Raw genomic sequence first — 21,154 nt, forward strand, 5'->3', positions numbered from 1 at the left:
CACTGGCATGCTACACTTCAAATACTCCGCCATTGGCGTCTATGTGGACCACCGGCCACCAGAGGCCGCCTGCACTGGGCCATACAACTTATGAACATGCCACAGCATTGACTGTGCTGTCCATTGGAGCCCTCCTCTTTGTAAGCACAGACTATAAGACACTACAAACTGTAAGACATACTTTAATTTTTAAGCAGTTTTTTTAGAAAAAATAACATTTTTACCAATTTTATTATTGGATTGCAAAGCCAGACATAAAAAAATCTTAGTTTATAAAACCAGTCTGACCTTTAAAATCCCTGAAAATCATCATCTCAACTTTCTTCTTCCTCTTTTATGTCATCATTCATGTTTAAGATGGTCTTCATTGCCATCGACAACAATACTTATGCTGCACTTTTTGAAAGATTTAAGAATAATGTCATCTCTCACTCCAAACCATGACTCTTTTAACCACTGAGACACACTTGTTTTATTTTAGGTTGTTTCAAGGCTTCCTTTGGCGTGAAATCATGATGGGTTTCATCTATCATAAATTTGTTCCATTCCTTTCTCATGTGTACTTTAAATGGTGTATTTAACAACACATCAAGAGGTTGCAATTGTGAAGTAAGTCCTCCCGGAATAGGAGCAAGCTCTGTATGTCCCTGTCTCAGTTTCTGTGGTGTCACCGCCAGACACCACACATACTAGGTGGTAGCCTTTAAATCGGCCGTGGTCCGTTAGTATATGTCGGACCCGCGTGTCGCCACTGTCAGTGATTGCAGACCGAGCGCCGCCACACGGCAGGTCTAGAGAGACTTCCTAGCACTCGCCCCAGTTGTACAGCCGACTTTGCTAGCAATGGTTCACTGACAAATTACGCTCTCATTTGCCGAGACGATAGTTAGCATAGCCTTCAGCTACGTCATTTGCTACGACCTAGCAATTGCTATTTATCTTGTGAAGCATGTACCGTCAGACAGATGTTCACCAATTATGGATTAAAGTTAAGTATTCCCGCAGCTACGTACGTTCTTTGCTACTATAACTTCCTTTACCCGTTCCAGACCTCACGCCATCCTGCGTGAGCTTAAACGCGTGCCTTTTGGGCTTTCACCTCGTGGTGGCTTGGCTGTCTTGCCAAGTCACAACAGTTTGTCTTTCATGGAATTTTTCAAATGACTACTAAACTGCTGTAGCACTAGGAAAGAACTCTCCTTTACGAAAGCATCTTTCCTTCTCTCCCACACTCTGTTAATCTACCATTTCATATTAGCCTTGTCCATGCAGCCCTTGTCATGTACATGAACAACACCACCTGGCTATATTTCAGGAGGTTTTGGCATTTTTCCTCTTGAAAATGATTATTGAATTAAGTTTAGAACCATCAGCACAACTTAGTTCCACACTGGTTTTCTTTTGATGTTGAATAATTAAGCAATGGAAAAATAATATTTTCTTTTCATACTCTTGTGGCATTTTCTGAAATATTTTGGTTTTGGTTCCCTGGCTAAGTGCATGACACTTTGTAAATCTGTAATACCAACCAACTCCAAGTCTGTCAAATTCCACTGTAGCGCTAGCTTATGAGCGTATATTTGAATCATTTTTGTATCAATTCCAGTTCCATTTTGATGGTATCCTTGAATTCATTTTAATCGTCATCTTCTAGTTTGGGCCATTTTGCATTCAATCCTCTATTTGTACATGTAGTCTTCCTAATTTTTTTTCAGTTCTTCTTTACAAGACTGCCAATCATGAATCATTTTTTCTGTTTGTGGAGGGCCGAAATGCCGCTCAGCTGCTTTGCATCCATGTTCTTCTGCATATGCTATTATTTTTTTCCATTACAAAACTAGCTACAAGCAAAAATATTGTACTGTCACCAGTGCCACAAATCCCTTTCATTTAAAGTTCACTGTCACCGTAGACAGCAATGATGCATCATAGGCTAGACAATGTTCTAGGTTTGTGATGGTGGGGCAGAAGAGAGAGTGTTAGCAAGCTCATAATCCCCACAACTCATGTTCGTCACATTGGTGCATTGCTGCTGTCAGTTGAATTCAATGTTGCCAGATAGAGTTGGGTTTCTTGTGGCATCAAATATATGGCCATTTTTTTTAAGACTGGCAGGAATTTTAAATCAAACAATGGACATTTTTATATTAATTTTGAGTGTAAGATGCACATGAATTTTGAAAGCAATTTTTTGAAGAAAAATCTACATATTATAGTCAGTACAGTACGGTACTGCTAATTGTTCTAAAAGAAGAATTTCATTGTTAAAGCTCTCTGATATTTTTTTCACTTCTGAGACCTGACATGTCATCCTAGTTGCTGTTAATTTGGAAAGAAAAACAATACAACTACCTGAAATACTTGAAGCATGACAAATAGCTGACTGCTAAGTTCCTGGGTAAATTGATACACCAAACAACCATCTCAAAGATGGTCAACATGGTTCATGTCAGGGTTTTGAGCAGGCCAATCTAGTCCTCAGAAGGAACAAATACCAAGGTATTTATGAAGTATGAATTGACCTCTTACAGGCATTAAGCCAAATGAAATTTATGTACCTGGAGAAGTTTCACCAAAATTTGAAAATAATGTAATTATTACACTTCCCTAGGAAACATCAGTGGATGGATGTCTAAGTTACCACACAATTGGCATAATGTAACGTGTCAAAAATACTGTCAGGAGTACTTTGGACCAAAATCAGGAAAGTTTGCTCATTGTCATTACTAATAATTATTTTGTATAATGAAGACACAAAGAGGAACTAAAGGACTGTCTTGATGTGGGAGCTTTGGCTTGGACAGAAAACTAGTACGACGTGATTCGCTGATAACATTGTAGTGGTAATTGAAACTGAACAGAAATTGAGCCGAGTGCTTAATGAATTGGAACATTTGCTAGCTGATGGCAAAACTTTACGGAGATGACAAAACTTTATGGAGATTTTGTACCTATGTTTTTCTTTCCAACTTCTGTGCTTTTTAGAGATATCCATTCCTCTTCAACCGTACTGCCTACTGAGCACTTACTTATCACTGTATCTACAGCCTCACAGAACTTCAGTGTATCATTTCATTCCTTAGTATAGATGAATAACCAGTCCTAAGCAAAAAAGAGAAAACTGAAAGGTGGATGGAGTATATAGAGGTCCTATACAAGGGGAATGAACTTTAAGGCAATATTACAGAGGTGCAAGAGGATGTCGATGGAGATGAGATTTGGATACGGTACTGTGAGAAGGTCAAAGAATGGAAAATCCAGGATGAAAAGTTGCCACTTACCATATAGCGGAGATGATGAGTCGCAGATAGGCACAACAAAAAGACTCTCACAATTAAAGCTTTTGGCCATTAAGGCTTTCGCCCATGACACACACACACACACACACACACACACACACACACACACACACACACACACGCGCGCGCAAATGCAACTCACACACAAGACTGCAGTCTCAGGCAACTGAAGTCACACTTCGAGCAGCAGCACCAGTGCATGATAGGAGTAGCGACTGAGTGGGGCTAAGGAAGAGGTTGGGGCAGGAAGGGTACACTGAAGAGCAGCACGAAGGGCAGGTGAGAGGTGGGAGGGTGGGGGGAGTACCTGATGAAAAGGAATATAAAAAGACTGGGTGTGATGGTGGAATGACGGCTGTGTAGTGCTGGAAAGGGAACAGGGAAGGGGCTGGATGGGTGAGGACAGTGACTAACGAAGGTTGAGGCCAGGAGGGTTACAGGAACATGGGATGTATTGAATTTCCTACCTGTGCAGTTCAGAAAAGCTGGTGTTGGTGGGAAGGATTCATATGGCACAGGCTGTGAAGCAGTCACTGAAATGAAGGATATCATGTTTGGCAGCGTGTTCAGCAACAGTGTGCTCCACTTATTTCTTGGCCACTGTTTGTCAGTGGCCATTCATGGTGACAGGTAGCTTGTTGGTTGTCATGCCTACATAGAATGCAGCACAGTGGTTGCAACTCAGCTTGTAGATCACATGACTGGTTTCACAGGTAGCCCTGCCTCTGATGGGATAGGTGATGTTAGTGACAGGACTGGAGTTGCTGGTGGTGGGAGGATGTATGGGACAGGTCTTGCATCTGGGTCTATTACAGAGGTATGAGCCACGAAGTATGGGTCTGGGAGCAGGGGTTGTGTAAGGATGGACGAGTATATTGTGTAGGTTTGATGGACGGCGGAATACCACTGTGGGAGGAGTGGGAAGGATAGTGGGCAGGACATTTCTCATTTCAGGGCACACTGAGAGGTAACTGAAACCCTGGTGGAGAATGTAATTCAGATGCTCCAGTCCTGGGTGGTACTGAGTTACGAGGGGATTTCTCCTCTGTGGCCAGACAGTGGAACGTTGGGAGATGGTGGGAGACTGGGAAGATAAGGCACAGGAGATTTGTTTTTCTACAAGACTGGGAGGATAATTAAGGGAGTGAAGGGTTTTGAGGGGGATTGCTCGTCACTGCAGATGTGACGAGCCTGGGTGGCTAGACTGTATGGAAGGGACTTCTTGGTATGGAATGGGTGGCAGCTGTCAAAGTGGAGGTAGGTTTGATATGGGCGGAGGTAGTGATGTAGCCATTTTTGAGAAGGAGGTCAACATCTAGGAAGGTGGCTTGTTGGGTTGAGTAGGGCCAGGTGAAGCAAATGGGTAAGAAGTTGTTGAGGTTCTGGAGGAATGTGGATAGGGTGTCCTCACCTTTGATCCAGATAGCAAAGATATCATTAATTAATCTGAACCAGGTGAGGGGTTTAGGATTCTGGGTTTTTAGGAAGGATTCCTCTAGATGACCCATGAATAGGATGGCATAGGGTGGTGCCTTGCAGGTGCCCTTACCTGTACCCAGGATTTGTTTGTAAGTAATGCCTTCGAAGGAGAAGTAGTTGTGGGTGAGGATATACTTGGTCATGGCAACTAGGAAGGAGGGTTGTTGGTTTGGAATCCGTTGGGCATTGGGAAAGGTAGTGTTCAATTGCAGTAAGACCATGGGCATTAGCAAAGTTAGTGTACGGGGAGAGGAATCAATAGTGACGAGCAGGGCACCGTGTGATAAACGAACAGGAACTATACAGAGTGGTGGAGGAAATGGTTGGTATCTTTTTTTTATAGGAGGGTCCGTTCTGGGTAACAGGTTGTAGGTTTTGGTGTACAAGAGCAGAGATTCTCGCAGTGGGGGCACAGTTACTGGCCACAATGGGATGTCCTTGGTGGTTAGGTTTATGGACGTTAGGAAGCATGTAGAAGCTAGGAGTGTGGGAGTGGTAGGGTTGAGTAGAGAGATGGACTCCAGGGAGAGGTTCTGGGATGGGCCTAAGGATTTGAGTAGTGACTGGAGGTCATGCTGGATTTCTGGAATGGGGTCACTGTGGTAAGGTTTGTAGGTGGAAGTATCTGACAGGTGGTGGAGTCCATCTGCCAGGTAATCCTTGTGGTTGCAAACAACATTGGTGGAGCCTCAACAGTGGTGGAGCCTTTGTCCACAGGTAGGACTGTAAGGTCAGGATTAGTTTTTAGATAGTGGACTGAGGTTCTTTCTGCGATGTAAGGCTAGTTTCCATGTTGAGAGATTTGGGGAATGATGGTTAGGCAAGGTTTGAGGTTAAGAAATTCTAGAAAGTTGACAGGGGGTGATTTAGGAGCAGTGGGAGTGGATCACAGTTGGATGGAGGAGTGAACTGAGTTAGGCAAGGTTCAATACTGGTCTTTGGTTGAGTCTGATTGGTAGGGTAGGTGGCAAAAAAGTTTTTCCACTGTAGGGACCAATAGAAGGTCTTTAACAAGTCCTGCATGATTGAATTTGGTAATGGGGCAAAAGTTGAGGCCTTTGGAAAGGACTGATATTTCTGTGGGGCTAAGGCTTCTGGAGGAAGGGTCATGTTTGTGTTGTGGATCTGTTTAGGTTCTGGATTCTGTGTGGTGGTGTGAGGGAGTTTTGGAGGGTGGGGTAAATGTGGTAAGTCTGTGATACAGGGTTTGTCAGCTGTGAGGGGATGTGGGGGAGGTTTGAAGATTGTTGTAGAGGTGTTGGACAGTGGTACTCCAAGGCAGGATCAGGAAGTGAGCAGGATGGAGAACTTTTTGAGGTGGTGTTGCCGCATGTTGCTCAAGTTCCTGCAGTGCAAGAGTTTCAATGTATGTTATCGGTTCAAGGAATTTGGGATTGCATAGCAGGAGAATTTTGTGGATGGAAAGAAGGTGCTGTAAGGAGGTTTGGGCTTGGTTAATATGGTTTTGCAGGACTATGTTGGTGAAGGCTAAGGATTGGCAGACTCTGAACAGGTGGATGTCAATATGGAAGGTGGGGTAGAAGCCAGAGATGGGTAATTTGATTATAAGGCCATTAAGGGGGATTGCATGAGCTAAACAACAACACAGGAACAGTATGTGGGGCTGGGATCTGGCTAAGGATAAGGAAACTTTTCTCTATTGTTGCAGATGGAAGGATCAAGGATCCTTGGTGGTGAAAAAAAAATGTGAAAATGAATAATGTACAGTATTGTCCAAAAAATTTCACAAAAATACACCCAAATATGTGTGAAAATTCACGAAAATTATGAAATGGATACAAAAGTGGGAAACAAGATGAAATCTGAGGAAGTCGGTCATAAAAGGTGAGAATTAACTAAAACTGCCAAAAAGTCACAAGGATCAAAGTAAATAATATATAATAAAAAAATATATGTTACTGTGAGTAGCAGGCCTGAGGGTGGATAAGTGTGAAGAAGGGGGATGGCAGATGTGACAGGATGAGACAGAATTAGTGGGTGCGAACTGGGATAGAACGGAGAAAGAGTGGGGAGGTGGGGTGGGGTTCGTAGAATGAGATACAGGATCATGTGGCGCCGAGAAGGTGCAGGAGTTAACACTTAAAAATATGGGAAATGACACAGGGAGAGTGTTCAATTTGAAAGTATAGGATTAATAATATCAGCAGGAGTAATATGGGACATAAGATGCTCACAACAATCAGTGTGGTCTTGTAGCCATCTGTTGTGCACGGCTGAGATGGTTTACACAGTGTGGCTCATAAGTAGAGGTAAAAGTACGGTTTTAAGGCAACAAGAGAAACACAGGAAAGAAGAGAAAGAAGGACGGACTTTGAGTGTAGTGAGGCAAAAGAAAATATAACAAAGGAAGAAAGCACTGGGTTATGGTTGAAGAAAAGCCATCAGGCACAAATCAAAAGATGGAAATCTAGTATGGAATGTAACAGTATCATGAAAAGGAAAGTTACCATTCACCATATAGCAGAGATGCTCAGTCGCAGATAGGCACAACAAAAAGACTCTCACAATTAAAGCTTTTGGCTATTAAGGCCTTTGTCAACAATATATGACACACACACACACACACACACACACACACACACACACACACACACACACACATGCAAACACAACTCACACACATGACTGCAGTCTCAGGCAACTGAAACCACACTGCGAGCAGTAGCGCCATTGCATGATGGGAGTGGCGACTGGTTGGGGGTAAGGAGGACGCTGGGGCAGGGGGGGAGGGAAAGAATGGTGGGGGCGGCAGACAGTGAAGTGCTGCAGGTTACGCGGTGGGCAGGGGAGCGGTTGGGGGGGGGGGGGGGGAGTGGAAAGGAGAGAAATAAAAAGACTGGGTGTGGTGGCGGTTGTGTAATACTGGACTGGGAACATAGAAGGGGTTGGATGGGTGAGGACAAGAGGGTTACTTGAACATAGTATGTATAGCAGGTAAAGTTCCCACCTGCGCAGTTCAGAAAAGCTGGTGTTGGTGGGAAGGATCCATATGGCAAAGGCTGAGAAAAGTTTCCTTATCCCTAGCCAGATCCGAGTCCCACATACTGTTCCAGCGTTGTTGCTTCGCTCATGGAATCCCCCCTAATGGGCTTACCATCAAATTACCCATCTCCGACTGCCACACCGCCTTCTGCAATGACCTCCACCTGTTCATATTCTGCTAATCCTGAGCACTCACCAATATAGTCCTGCAAAACCATATCAACCAAGCCCAAAACTCCTTCTAGTACGTTCTCTCCATCTGCAAAATTCTCCCCGCTATGCAATCCCAAGTTCGTAGAACACCACACATTGAAACTCTTGCCCGGCAGGAACTTCAGCAACATGCACAACACCACCTCAAAAAGCTCTCCATACCGCTCACTTCCTATTCCCGCCTTGGAGTGACACTGTCCCCTCATTGCTGACAAACCCTGTCTCACAGATACAACTCTTACCCCACCCTTAAAAAATCCTTCCTTCCACCACACAGGATCCAGAACCTAAACAGACCCACAACACGGTCATAAACCTTTCATCCAGAAGCCTTAGCGCCACAGAAATATCAGCCCTTACGAAAGGCCTCACGTTTTGCCCCATTCCCAAATTCAATCATGTAGGACTTGTTTAAGACCTTCTCTCCTTCTCTCGGTCCCTACAGTGGAAACATTTTTTTGCCACCAACCCTACCAATCAGACTAAACCAAAGACCAATATAGAACCTTGCCTAACTCAGTTCACTCCTCCATCCAACTGTGATCCACCCCCACTGCCCCCAAATCACCCCCTGTTAACTTTCCAGAATTATTTAACCTCATACCTTACATCTGCAGAAAGAACCGCAGTCGACCATCTTAAAACTGATCCTGACCTTACAATCCTACCTGTGGATTAGGACTCCACCACTGTTGTTTTAAACCACAAGGATTACCTGGCAGATGGATTCTGCCACCTGTCAGATACTTCCACCTACAAACTTTGCCACAGTGACCCCATTCCAGAAGTCCAGCATGGTCTCCAGTCACTGCTCAAATCCTTTGGCCCATCCCAGAACCTCTCCCCAGAGTCCATCTCTCTACTCACCCCTACCACTCCCTGCACTCCTAGCCTCTACGTGCTCCCTAAAGTCCATAAACCTAAGCACCCAGGACGCCCCATTGTGGCCGGCTACTATGACCCCAATGAGAATATCTCTGCTCTCACAGACCTCACCTTCAACCTATTACCCAGAACTGATCCTCCTATATGAAAGATACCAACCATTTCATCCACTGACTCTCCACAGTTCCTGTCCTTTTACCACACGGTGCCCTGCTTGTCACTATTGATTCCTCTCCCTGTACAGTATCTTTGTTAATGCCCATGGCCTTACCACAATTGAACACTACCTTTCCCAACACCCAACAGATTCCAAACCAACAACCTCCTTCCTAGTTGCCATGACCAAGTATATCCTCTTCTCCTTTGAAGGCATTACCTGTGATCAAATCCGGGGTATGGCACCTGCATGGCACCATCCTACGCCAACCTATTCATGGGCCATCTAGAGGAATCCTTCCTAAAAACCCAGAATCCTAAACTTCTCACCTGGTTCAGATTCATTGATGACATCTTTGCTATCTGGATCGAAAGGTGAGGACATCCTCACCACATTCCTCCAGAACCTCAACAACTTCTTCCCCATTTGCTTCACCTGGCCCTACTCAACCCAACAAGCCACCTTCCTAGATGTTGACCTCCTTCTCAAAAATGGCTACATCAGTACCTCCACCCATATCAAACCTACCTCCACTTTGACAGCTGCCACCCATTCCATACAAAGAAGTCCCTTCCATACAGTCTATCCACCCATGCTCATCATATCTGCAGTGATGAGCAGTCCCTCTCAAAATATACTGAGGGCCTCACTGAACCCTTCACTCCCTTAATTATCCTCCCAACCTTGTACAAAAACAAATCTCCCGTGCCTTATCTTCCTGGTCTCCCACCACTTCCCAAAGTCCCACCATCCAGCCACAGAGGAGCATTCCCCTTGTAACTCAGTACCACCCAGGGATGGAGCATCTGAATTACATTCTGTGCCAGGGTTTCGTTTACCTCTCGTCATGTCCTGAAATGAGAAATGTCCTGCCCACTATCTTTCCCACCCCTCCCACAGTGGTATTCCGCCATCCATCGAACCTGCATAATATACTTGTCCATACTTAACACAACCCCTGCTCCCAGTCCCATACTTCATGGCTCATACATCTGTAATAAACCCAGATGCAAGGCCTGTCCCATACATCCTCCCACCACCAGCTACTCCAGTCCTGTCACTAATATCATCTATCCCATCAGAGGCAGGGCTGCCTGTGAAACCAGTCATGTGATCTACAAGCTGAGTTGCAACCACTGTGCTGCATTCTATGTAGGCATGACAACCAACAAACTACCTGTCACCATGAATGGCCTCCAGCAAACAGTGTCCAAGAAATAAGTGGAGCACACTGTTGCTGAACACGCTGCCAAACATGTTATTCTTCATTTCAGTGACTGCTTCACAGCCTGTGCCATATGTATCCTTCCCACCAACACCAACTTTTCTGAACTGCACAGGTGGGAACTTTCCCTGCAATACATACTATGTTCCTATAACCCTCCTGGCCTCAACCTTTGTTAGTCACTGTCCTCACCCATCCAGCCCCTTCCCTTTTCCCATTCCAGCACTACACAGCCATCAATCCACCATCACACCCAGTCTTTTTATATTCCTTTTCGTCAGGTACTTCTCCCCCCCCCCACCCCCCACCCCCACCCAGCTTTCCCCTGCCCTCCGTCTAACCTGCAGCTCTTCAATGTCCACCTCCCCCACCATACTGTCCCTCCCCTTCCCCACCCCAGCCCCCTCCTTACCCCCACCCAGCCGCCATTCCTATCATGCACTGGTGCTGCTGTTCACAGTGTGGTTTCAGTTGCCTGAGACTGAAGTCATGTGTGTGAGTTGTGTTTGCATGAGTATGTATGTGTGTCTGTCACCTGTTGTTGCCAAAGGCCTTAATGGCCGAAAGCTTTAATTATGATAGTCTTTTTGTTGTGCCTATCTACAACTCAGCATCTCCCCTATATGGTGAATGGCAACTTTCCTTTTCATAATATTTATACTGTGAGAAGAATTTGATAGAGCACTGAAAGACCTAAGTCAAAACAAGAGCCTGCAAGTAGACGGCATTTCGTCAGAACTATTAACAGTCTTGGGAGAGCCAACCATGACAAAACTCTTCCATCTGGTGTGCGACATGCATGAGACAGGCATAATACCCTCAGATCTGAAAAAGAATGTAATAATTTAAATTACAAAGAAAGTAGGTGCTGACAGGTGCAAATATTACCAAACTATCAGTTTAATATGTCATGGCTGCATAATACTAACATATAATACTACAGAAGAATAGAAAAACTGGTAGAAGCGGATTTTGAAGAAATGTAAGAACACACAAGGCAATACTCACCCAATGACTTATCTCAGAAGATAGGAAAGGCAAACCTACATTTATAGCATTTGTAGACTTAGAGAAAGCTTTTGACAATGTTGATTGGAATAGAAAGCTTTGACAATGTTGACTGGATTACTGTCTTTGAAATTCTGAAGGTATCAAGGGTATAATACAGGCTATTTGCAACATGTACGGAAACCAGATGGCAGTTAGAATCAGTGGTCGTGAAAGGAAAGAAATAGTTGAGAAGGAAGTGAGCCAGAGTTGAGGCGTGTCCCTGATGTTATTCAATCTGTACACTGAGCAAGCAGTAAATGAAACCAAAGAAAAATTTTGAGTATGTATTAAAGTTCAGGGAAACGAAATAACAACTTTAAGGTTTGCTAAAGGCATTGTAATTCTGTCAGACTGCAAAGGATTTGCAAGAGAAGAATTAAATCAAGTGAGACTGAAGGAATTAATTAGGAAATGAGACACTTAAAATAGTAGATGAGTTTTGTTGTTTGGGCAGCAAAATAACTGATGATGCCAAAGTAGAGAGGGTATGAAATGTAGACTGTCAATGGCAAGAAGAGAATTTTTGAAGAAAGGAAATTTGTTAATATCAAATAAAGATTTAAGTGTTAGGAAGTCTTTTCTGAGAGTATTTATATGGTGTGTAGCCATGTTTGGAAGTGAAACTTGGATACCAAAGAGTTTAGAAAAGAAGAGAATAGAAGCTTTCAAAATGTGGTGTTACAGAAGCTGAAGATCGGGTGGGTAGATCCTATTACTAATGCTGAGGTATTGAATAGAACTGGGGAGAAAAGAAATTTGTGGCACGATCTGACTAGAAGGAGCAATTGGTTGGTAGGATGCATTCTGAGACCTCAAAGGGTCACCAGTTTAGTGTTGGAGGGAGGTGTGGAGGAAAAACTGTAGAGGGAGACCATGATATGAATACAGTAAGCAGATTCACAAGGATGAGAGTTGCAATAGTTATTTCGAGATTAAGAGGCTTCCACATGTTTGAGTAGGACGGAGAGCTGCATCAAGCCAGTCTTCAGACTTGGAGAGCTGCATCAAACCAGTCTTCAGACTGAAGACCAGGACAACAATTACACATTACCTTGAGATATACTTATATCAACCCATTTTGGTTCTGTGAAATATTTCACAAAAGTTTAGCTGTATTTGAGGTTTGCACTACCTCTATTTTTTGTACTGTGAGCATAACATGACCTGGGCTACCTGTATCTTTCCTTCCACCTCCACCTTCTCTGAACTATGCAGATGGGAGTCATTCTTGCAACAGGTCCTTCACTCTCATAATCGACCTGGGCTCAATCTCCAATAACCCGCTGCCCCCATACTCTCCACCCAACAGTTACCCCTTTCTTCTGTCCTGTCACCCCCTCTCATTTTACATCCCCATGTCACATTCAGTGTGTGCCACTCATCACTGGATCTAACAACTCTTCATCTCATGTGTAACCTATGCACCTGCCACCCCTCCCTGCCACATTACTAGCCTACAAACTGGCTGCCTCCCTCTGAGCCGTTAGCCACCCACCACCGACCCCTCTCCCTGCCTCCTGCCTCTCTCTGCCCCTACTCACTCCTCCTGACACAACACCTTTCTCATCCTAGTCCAGCTGCCAAAATGCAGCATTATGCAGCCAACTGGTGCCATGTAGAGGCATGGGTCAGTGTACGCACCTGTGTGTGTGTGTGTGTGTGTGTGTGTGTGTGTGTGTGTGTGTGTGTTGCTCAAAAAAAGCATTACTATGTAAGCTACCTAGCGACACAACACTTCTGCTTTCCAGGATGATCTCCTTAATCCATTTAGTAGAATCTTATGATCAACAGCATAAAAAGCCTTAGAAAGATAATATGAATAGCTCAAAAAAGCATTACTCTGTAAGCTAGCGACACAACACTTCTAATTTCCAGGATGATCTCCTTAATCCATTTAGTAGAATCTTATGATCAACAGCATAAAAAGCCTTAGAAAGATAATATGACAATAATTACATTTACAGAATATGTTACGTACTACAGCTGATGTATTTTATGCCTAGTTTTTACATTTATTAATTTACAGGTGATATGATGCTGGGTCATGTCACGAGCAGTGTCTTACAGCTCATTGAATGAATATTAACATTTTACTATCAGAAAAAAATTAATTTAGTGTTAAAAATCAATCCCCCTATATGCTCTTATATAGTTTGGTAGTATGTTAAACCAAATCAAACCAGCAGTGAAGGGGCTTCAAACAGTCATTTTTAATTTGTTCTTTTCTGAAAGTAGGTATATTTTATTCTTGTATTGTGATAATCTACATCACTGCCCTTGATAACTTCCTGTGGTTGACTCATAAAAAACATAAATATAAGTAATTTAAATATGTATAAAGAATATATTGTTAAGTATTAATGGTGCTCAAACACTTCATGACATGATTCCCTATGTGAAGATGGTATCTGTTCTTTTGGAAGAAAGAACAGATGTAAAACTAAACCGGACATGTCAGAAAGAGCAGATACCATCTTTATATATGGGGTGTTCAGAAAGTCTCTCCACAGTACCGTATAATTGTTAGCCGCGGGTGCCGTATGCCTCAGTGAATATACCAAAATGAAACTCACAGCAGTATTCTTGTGCATTTATTGTTTCGTTGAAAAATATGGGACCCACAATCTGATGTCTAGAAATTGCAATCCAAACTCCTATTTTCACAGAACGAAGTGGTTCCTCATGAATACACAATGGATTTGCAGTACTCCACATACGAGAATTTTGCGAGTTCATGTACCCGGATAATTGAAACCATGCCTCATCAGTGAAAAATGTTTCATTAAAAACATCCCTTCCATTTTGTTGAATGAAATTTTTGAACCATTGACAATGATGCAGCTTCTTGCCATGACCAGTATTTTTCAGTTCTTGCACAACTGTCACTTTGTATGGGAAAAGTTCGAATTATTTCCTTACACCTGTGTGGGCCATTCCAACACTAACATCGATTTCCTGGACGAATTTTCTTACTGACTTGTTCGGACTTATGGACATTTTATCGGAAATATTGAGTAGTTTATCATCAGACAAAATGCTAGGACGACCACTTCTGGGTGTGTCACTGAACACATACTATGAAATTTGTTAATCAAATCATGCACAGTATCACGATGTGGGAGTGTTGTCTCCAGGAAAACTGAATTAAACATTTGATGAACTGAAGCTGTGTATTTACCACCAGCTTTGAACATTTGTTCAACTAAAAACACACATTCTTCCATGGTTAGCGTTTTAACACTGACAAAAACGAAACAAATGAACAAAGGAACTAAACATAAACGTTCACGTCAACACGTAACGACATACACCAATGACACTACTGACTCTGGCTGAGATAAACGAAACAATGGAATGTAGGGAGAGTCCACTTGAAGGGAAGTAACCCAGGCAGGCAAACAATCATATGGCATGCGCGGCTAACAATCATACGGCACTGCGGAGAGACTTTTTGAACACTCTGTAGATAAGACTTACCGTTCAATGATCTTCTTCAGTGCGGATGCAGTCACATTGCCCGAACTCTTACAGGAACCGGTAGATTGACTGCCGCGAGTAATGAGTATAGTGGGCAGGGGCACTACAAATGTAGGTGTGGACAGTAAGTTGGAAGTGTAGGCCTCACAGGGAGCATGACTGAGATAAATCCCTGCAGTCGCACTATCCTCTGTATCCTCAGTGGCTCAGATGGATAGAGCGTCTGCCATGTAAGCAGGAGATCCCGGGTTTGAGTCCCAGCCAGGGCACACATTTTAAACTGTACCCTTTGATATTTATCAATGCCTATAAGCAGCTAAAGGTCTGGATTTCATTGCAATTTGATTCCCATGTATAAGTATTGTTGCTCATTTCTGTAACAGTTAACATTCTTAAGATTTTGAACATGGCTGCACTTGATAGAGCTTCAGTTGATCGGAAATAACATTCAACCTGTTGCATAATACTGGTTTATTAAACCCTGAACATGGTTTCAACAGTTTTCAAACCATCTTCTTCAGAAAGTATGTTACATAGAATCACATTATCTATATCCATTGTGGGAATTGTTGACTCTGTCTAGTAGATGTGCGGGTCATCCACCATCTCCATTTAAAATACCTGATTTAAAAGTAGTAGCTCTCTATTGTAGAGATCTGTATTAAAACTTTTTAAAATATCAAACATTCGACAATGGATCCATATATACACAAATCTGTCAAGTGGCACACTACATGTTGCTGGATTCTATGTCACATGTGTGATGTATATTAAAAAGTATTAAGACAAATCTCTGCAGCAGAGAGCTACTGCTTTTAAATCATGTATTTTTAATGGTGATTAAGTGGATGGCACACACACATGCACTGGTCTGTCAATGACTCCCACAGTGGATAGGGATAATGTGATTCTACTTACAATACTTTCTGAAGAAGACAGTTATAAAACTGTTGAAACCATGGTCAAGGTTTAATAAACCTATATTTTGCAGCTGATTGGCTGTTATTTCCAGTCTTCGAAGTAATATTCTTTTTAAGTTGATCACAGCTGCACAGCTTCATTATTCAGTCCCATAGTTAAGAAAGTGGTAAGTTGTTCCATAGTAAATTATTTTAATGTACGGCTGGGGAACTGTGTTTTCTGGCTGATGGAGATATTTCCACTGTTGACATTTCCACAGACAATAATACATCTACATCTATATAATAATCTGCAAAATCAAACAATGGAAAATACAGGATGGAATGTAACAATATTATGAAAAGATAGATGCTACTCTCCATATAGCAGAGATGCTCACACACACACACACACACACACACACACACACACACACACACACACACACACACACACACACAAATGCAACTCACACACACGACAGTAGTCTTTGGCTGCTGAGGTCTATAGGTCTATTTCTGTCGAAGGCCTTGTTAGTCAAAAGCTCACTTTCTGACAGTCTTTTTGTTGTGCCTATCTGTGACTCAGCATCTTCACTACATTGTGAGTAGTAGCTATCCTTTTCATAATATTATGACTACTCTGCAATTCACAGTCAAGGTTCATCGAAGCACCTGCACACTATTTCTCTACAGTTCCACTCCCGAAAACACTTAAATCTTTCCATGCAAGTTCTTATTTTATTACATTGGCCTTTTCTCCCAATATAGGAGGGTGGCAATAAAGTATTTTAGCATTCAGAGGAGAAAGTTGGTGACTGAAATTTCATGGAAGGATCTTGCCGTAATAAAAGTGTCTTTGTTTTAATGATGTAATTCACATAGTTTGCTAGGCAGTACAGATCATTTATTACTTTATCCCCCTCCCTTATCCGTATGTTGTTTTGCTGCTGTTTCTCTCTCCCTGCTTCCTGTTTAATGAAATCTCAAACTGCTTTACTTGTTTTCTCTGCATTGTACATTATTTTGTCATTAAATGACTGTTTTCTAGCAATCAGCACCTCCTGAAATCTTTTGTGCCTGTGATAGAAATTTAAGATGTCTGGCAGCTTTCCTGTTAACTGAGATCCTATGACTCACCCATGGCTGCTACCCTAGCAGCAGTGCTTTCTTCTTCCTAACATTTGACACACCTAGGCTACCTGATTACAGTTGAGTTACGCTGCACATTTCCTGCTCTTATTCTTACCTGAGTTCTTCTCCACTTTCCTCTTACAGTGACTGAAAGCTGCTAGTGTTTATAATGAAACTATCAAACAACATTCTCTTTGTTTCTGCATCTCTGCCAACTGGCATTTCACAACTATCCTTCTCCCCTCTGTTTCCCTCCTGATCAATTCCTTTCTTTGCTTCCTCCAACTGTGCCTCAACGGCACAGGTTTTCCCTCCTGCTCCTCAGGCAAAATGTTCTTGCTGCGTACTGTACAGCTCCAGGGGAGAAGCTCTCAGTTTTTCCGGTGTTCTCCCCACTGTATACCCCCCGCCCCCCATGAAAATATTTCTTTCAAGATTGGCAAGAAATCCCCCTGCTCACTACCCTGAGACAGATCCCACATTTCTCTTTCATGGTCAAAGGAATTTAGATTGGAGAATTAAGTTTGTCAAGGATTTGAGTGTGGCTGTATATAAACAAAAATGACACTAACATTTTTTATGCTGTTGCCCCTGTTTCTGTCCTGATTTAGAGATATAATGATAGAAGGATGAATTAGTAGTTGCTTTGTTTTGAGAGAATTTGCATTCCCATGATAGTTTGGTTAACAACTAAGAAAATTTAGTTCTATGTCACATCTATAGAATTAGTAATGTCTTCAGAAATACCATTTAGAAACATTAAACTGCACGTTTATGGTGAGACTAGATTAATGAAATGAGTAGATGTCTTTTTTTCTTAAAAAAAGTACTATTAAGAAAATTTCAATAGAATTCTTAATGTTTATAACATGAAAAATTTCAGTCTATGTCACGTCTATCAGAATAACAAATAACACAAGTTGTTTTTAAGAAAAGGCACTGCAGAAATGTTAAATATTAATTTGTTTAACAAGAATAGATTCTACAGCAAGTACACAAAACAAAATTAATTTTAATTAGATACTGTTTATTCTTAAGTAACTACTTTTTGTTGACGAGCTATACCTGCTTGTCTCACTCGGCAGCCATTCTGCAAAAGCCTACTTTCAAAGTTTCGAGCATTAGTGGAAACTGAGAAACCTAGGTGTATAAAATAGCAGCCTCATATGTTTAAGTTATGCATGGATCGCAAAAACAAAATTAAATGTATTGCAGCACACACAGAGACATTGAGCAATCATTCTTCCCACATTTCATTTGCAAATGGAATGTGGTACTGTCAGGAAGTACACTCACCTGTCCCACATTAGTTGCAGAGTCTGCATGCAGATGTAGGCTCCCAAAGCCACAACGTTAGTGGGCATACTTTTCTTTTTGATAATGTCATTTTACCCAGAACTGCAGGTCAATTCTTCTCTTGGTGTTCGTAGATTATTTTAATGTTACTTTACCAATAAATAACAAGAGTAACTGGTCTAATGTTTGTTTAATTAAGAGACGCATTAATGACATAGACATTGGTTAAAATTGTAAGATGGTTGACTTCAGCACGGGCACCGTGACATTGTTGCAAACAAATACACTGATGCCACATATGAGGCACACATTGTGTGTTAATTTCTTCTTAGTGCTGACCGTCATGCACTGTCACTATTTAGCTGAAGCAGCCTCTTTTGACATAGTGATTAATAGTCTAATGATGTCATCAACTTTGCCATTAGTCATCATAACATGTCAGTAAAGCCATTTTATATTTTACATTTTGTTGATTTAAAGTGAATGCCAATTTTATGCATTTGTAGTTTATCATAATCACAGAGTACTGGTGTACGCATGCAGATCATATTTATGGTATGTTGTTGAGCCGGATTGACGAGAGGATAGGTGTACTAAAACATAAAAAAGAAAATTTACTGTAAAACTGCCAAAATAAAAATGAGTGGAATATTATTCTTAGATGAGATAGATAATTGTTCTTGATTTGTGGATTGTGAATCCAGAATCAGATTTTGTTGAGCCAATGCATATGGAAAGTAACCAGTGTATTCATATAGTTATTTTAATTAATTCATATTAATTCAAACACAATCTTTTATGAAGAACTGGCTATGTACATCAAGGTAGTTTCACCTCTTGCTTCAACTAAGATAGCACAATTGTTTCAGAAGTCAGTTTCTTTCCTTTTTATTTTATTTTTTTCAAGCATCAAAAAGCAAGTGGAGCAGTTCTTTCATGGAAGTTATATCCCACAAGACCTATTATCTAACTACAAATACAATGTGGTTCTAACTTTCAATATATGTCATGAATATAGCAGAGGGAAACATTCCACATGGGAAAAATATATCTAAAAACAAAGATGTGTGACTTACCAAACGAAAGTGCTGGCAGGTCGATAGACACACAAACAAACACAAACATACACACAAAATTCAAGCTTTCGCAACAAACGGTTGCTTCATCAGGAAAGAGGGAAGGAGAGGGAAAGACGAGAGGATGTGGGTTTTAAGGGAGAGGGTAAGGAGTCATTCCAATCCTGGGAGCGGAAAGACTTACCTTAGGGGGAAAAAAGGACAGGTATGCACTCGCACACACACACATATCCATCCGCACAAGTCTTTCCGCTCCCGGGATTGGAATGACTCCTTACCCTCTCCCTTCAAACCCACATCCTCTCGTCTTTCCCTCTCCTTCCCTCTTTCCTGATGAAGCAACCGTTTGTTGCGAAAGCTTGAATTTTGTGTGTATGTTTGTGTTTGTTTGTGCGTCTATCGACCTGCCAGCACTTTCGTTTGGTAAGTCACACATCTTTGTTTTTAGATATATTTCAATATATGTCAGCAAGATTTGGCCTAATTTTTTAGAAGGGAATGTGAAACAAAAACTTAAATCTTACAATGACACCTGATAGGAACAAACGTAATTAAAATTACTGGTAAGAGAAGTGATGTATAATTTCAAGCAGTTTCATGTTGTAGCTGAAAATGTTTATTATGTTAGGTCAGAACCAACTTTTAAAACATGAAAATTTTGATTAATGGAACAAAGAACTTTCATTTGAAAGCAGTTGATCAAGTATTGATCATACCTATGCAAATAACTAAACTTATTAAATCAAACTGAATGTCAAAGAGCAGTAAATTCATCAGAGTTACAGTAAAAATTGTGTTTTTACTCATACTTCAGGTACTTGGTCTATGCATGGTTCCACTTGAAAAAGAATAGCTCAATGCAGTCATAGGGTCAAACTGTGCATGTCTGATTTCAAGCCTCACAGCTAATTCGCTGCAAATAATACCCTGTAGCTGTGATTCTGCAGTCTATGCATTGGCTAGAATTGTGAGTTAATAAAATACACAGAAATATAAAATAAAAGATAGGCGAATAATTTAATAAAAAGGATTCTGTTTTCATGTCTGTAACTGATGTAGACAACAAAATTATTTTGAATAATTTTTATCCAAGAAAGGACATCTCAAACAGGAAGTGGTCCTAAGATGTTCAGTTAAAATACATGCAGAAAATAGCTTTATCAAATGCATTAAAGTTATGTTGAGAGTGTTATGAGAATGTTAGCAAATTCTCCAGACTAAGTAGTCACCAAAGTTATGCAAAAACTAAGTCCATTTTGCAATCACAATACATAAAATATTCACCAGCTCAAAACAGTTCAGAGTTTCATGTAATGGTTCAAATGGCTCTGAGCACTATGGGACTTAACATCTTAGGTCATCAGTCCCCTAGAACTTAGAACTACTTTGAACCTGCGACCGTAGCAGTCCCGCGGTTCCGGACTGCAGCGCCAGAACCGCACGGCCACCGCGGCCGGCTTCATGTAATGATCCACCAATTAACACACATGATACAATGAGTAGTAATCCATACTCAGTCTATTCTCAGTTCCATAAATCAAGTGGCAAAAATCAGAGTACTGCTCTGGAGCACATTCCGACCTCGCAAAATAAAAATTCCCTTCAAAAGTTAGAGTATTATAACAGCCATTCACTACCCAGAAACAATCATCTATATGACTGAATCGCACACATTACTCTAGATAGATCTGTCTTCTTTCACAAGTCACCACAAAGTGTGCAGAATTACTCTCATGAGTGTTCCACTCGGGAAGTCCCAGTCTCCACTGGACTCCATCAGTGTTCCACCACGATCCAACTCTCATTGGCCCATCAAGAATACATGCTTCTCAAGCTCTACAGATACGATTTGACTCACTTGACCACTTCGCTGCACTAAATTAATATATTATAACAATATTTAAACAAAAGAAATGTTATAAACATTCAGTTACATTCAGACCATTTACAATAAATAAAAG

The 21,154-nt window shown here is 41.5% G+C and overlaps 1 protein-coding gene across 2 annotated transcripts in view; it reads left to right on the plus strand.

Annotated features, from left to right (window-relative positions):
* The window catches only part of LOC124804781, a 157,121-nt gene that overhangs the window by 114,927 nt on the left and 21,040 nt on the right, over positions 1 to 21,154 (plus strand). The gene's annotated exons all lie outside the window — the stretch shown is intronic.

This window comes from Schistocerca piceifrons, chromosome 7, assembly GCF_021461385.2.
Source record: "Schistocerca piceifrons isolate TAMUIC-IGC-003096 chromosome 7, iqSchPice1.1, whole genome shotgun sequence".
In the NCBI taxonomy this organism is placed as follows: domain Eukaryota; kingdom Metazoa; phylum Arthropoda; class Insecta; order Orthoptera; family Acrididae; genus Schistocerca; species Schistocerca piceifrons.